This window comes from Arctopsyche grandis, chromosome 12 (genome assembly GCF_051622035.1).
Source record: "Arctopsyche grandis isolate Sample6627 chromosome 12, ASM5162203v2, whole genome shotgun sequence".
NCBI lineage: Eukaryota > Metazoa > Arthropoda > Insecta > Trichoptera > Hydropsychidae > Arctopsyche > Arctopsyche grandis.
Genome location: NC_135366.1, coordinates 27,128,690 through 27,131,822, shown reverse-complemented (window position 1 = coordinate 27,131,822; position 3,133 = coordinate 27,128,690).

Sequence of the window (3,133 nt, the reverse complement as noted above, 5' to 3'; positions counted from 1 at the left end):
GGTGTTAAAAAAAAAAAAACAGTATTAAAAAAATATATAAAAACAGAAAAAAATGACAAAACTGTTAAAGTTGTGTAGGATGACAATTAGAGAAAACGCATATTGTGTCCTTTTCACCGCGTTTCGACCAATGGCATTTCGCGTATAATTTTCTGTCTGCACGAAATGCTATTGGTTGAGAGGCAGTGACGGAGATAGCATGTACGTTTTTTCTAAGTCTCTTCCTAGACCAAGTATAATCACAGATTTGTCTCTTAGATTGAGCCCTGAAAGTAAACATACTATTAAAAAAAGGATCAGGGCTTCTGTACTATCGTGTAGGTCGGATATTTAGGCAATTGTATTGTTATATGATACATTGTTGTTAGAGAATGAAAAAAAAATCTTTGGGTCGAGTATTCCCGATCTTAATGTTGAAATTTATTTTCTCTTACTCTTATATTGACACATCTGTTTTATGACTCAAACATTTGGGTTGCTATGCTTTTGCTTACACTGACAGAAACTGTAGCAAGTCCGAAAAAAGGAGGATGGTAACGCATTTTTTATAATTTTTTTCTATAGATGTTTAGAAAAAATTGCCCGAGGGCGCTATTGGGTGTAAGGCCGGCACTGCTTACACAGATGTGTCAATATAGCAGTTCAAAATTCTGTACAACTGTGTAAGATCAGAAATTATTCTTCGAAATTAATTAAGATAAACTCAGTATCCTTGATATTATGACTTAATTGAAGATTTTCTTGAAACATGTTGATTGTGTTTACGTCTGCTAGAAATTGAAATGACGAGTAGGTATTGATTTATTTAATTAAGAGGTGCAAATTTAGCTTGCAATGAAAAATATGACTTATTATGTAAATTTCGGCGTTGGATTGGTGCTCTTTAAATGACAATATACCTATCCATTAATTAGTGGTGTATTTTGTTGATTTAAGATAATATGACCGCACCAGGGCCCAAAGCGAAGCTAAAGAGATATTTTCTTTAGTTTTTAATCAACGTAATTATAAATTCAAATTGTTTTATTAATTTGCATAATTTCATAGTTCGAACGTAGCGGTTAATTTAGAGTTTTCGAATTATGCAATTCTAGGCTTGTTAAAAATCAACGAGAGCATATAATCTAAATATTAAGAATATTATATGAAATAAAATCAAGAAAATGTTGAATCTGATCTAAACGACATTTCATTTTATTGATTACTTTTACATAATTTACGAGTGTTTATGTTACACTAATTTGTATGTTTCGAAAGTTGCAGCACACGACATAATTCACGAGTCGCTAACTATTATTAAACATATTTGAATAACGTTACGTACATTTATGAATAAGATTTCATGTATATTAAATTTATTCTGTAAAAATAAATAAATAAAAGGGGCTATTGACGATACGTCACTGTAACTTATTCATATTGATTTCGGAAGAGGACAGGTGATGTAGTTGTGGGCTGGTATGCAATTGTCGGCTGATTGAAATTTAATATTAATAAATACGAATTCTTCAGAATTCGTACATAATTCGAATAGTACATACATACATATGTATGTACATGGTTTACTTCTAATTGATACACGTGTATGTACACGTACGTAATATATGTACATACATATACCGTTTTGTCGTCTATTGATTTTAGTACGTTGTTGAACTTCGAGTGGTCAGTAATTTTACGTTGATTAACGACTATATTGTTATGTCAAAAGACGAATAAAATATACATATATGGAATAGTTAAAAAATTTGAAGTAGGTCTAAAGTAATAAATTGTTTATTTTATTAAATTTTTTTTCGTAATTTATAGTTTAAAGTAAAAAAATAATAAGCAATAGTAATAATAAGATATTGTTTGTTTTCGTTAAAATTTAAATCAATTTTAGGTGATAAAATTAAGAATCGTTAAATTTGGGAGGAAAATCAAATGTAGCACACAAATTAGTTCTAATTTTAATGACACAATTGTCATCATTTAGTATGTTGAAAAATCCGGTGACTCAAATACAATAAAGTTTTCCTGTTTCGAATCGAAAGTAAGTAAATTGAAGGATCACATGACCGAAAATAATTCAATTTTCGGATATAATTTAAATAGTGTCGAAATAGGCTGTGACACTTTCATCAAAATAAACGTCTAGGCGAGATCGAGTCGAAGAACATGAGTCACATATACGTAATATATGAATCACCTGAAATTAAATCGCACCGTCCATTTTCACATTGCATTCTGACGTCGAGACTGAAACATCAAAGAACATTTTGAAAGCTTTACGCGACCGACGATTTTTTTTGTATTCATTTTTATTTTTTGACAGATCGAGAGTACATAAAAAAAACAGTATAAAATTTAGACACGCAGCATCGAGTGCTAATACTTTCTGTAAATACAGTGACATTTTGAATGAATTATTTCTGCAACCGTAAAAAGGTTACGGTCACCTGATCGATAATTCCGAACTTACGACGTGTCCGAAAAAACAAATGAAAAAATATTATTAAAATGAAAAAATATATATTAAAACAAAAGAAGAGCGCGTCTCGCGCCGAAGATTGAGCAAATCGTCGATAGAATAATTGATTGTATTTATAGGCGCGAACTCGACGCGTCCATATGTGCGCGACGCGGCGAGACTCGACACACCTTCGCCTCGGTCCTCGTCGTCGTCGTCGTCGTCGTCGTCGCCATCTTCATCTCTATCTGCACCTGTATCGTCGTTTCGAGAATGAGAGCGAGAACGAGAGTCCCGAACTAAACGGGAAACGGGAAACGGGAAGCGGGAAACGGAAAGGTGCGAGCGGTCCGAAGCGAAGCGGGAACGGTCGAAAAAGCGACGGCGCGTTTGACACATGCGGGGCGGAAGAAGGGGGAGGGGCCGAGCGAGAGGTGTGCGCATGCGCCCCGTCGCACGGCGGCCTCGGACGAGTCCACTATTTGAATCCGGGGCCGGGCTGTTCGCCTCTCCAAATCGCCAATTTCCCTCTAGCCACCTCGATTTTTTCACACCATCGTCTTCAGGGAAGACGGAGGGTTCGATCCGAAGGGACAGGACGGGGTCAGAGTGCAGGCGGGAGGGCTCGCGCGGGAGCTGCCAACAAATGTTATTAAAAATAGACTCGTCCGCAATATCTCG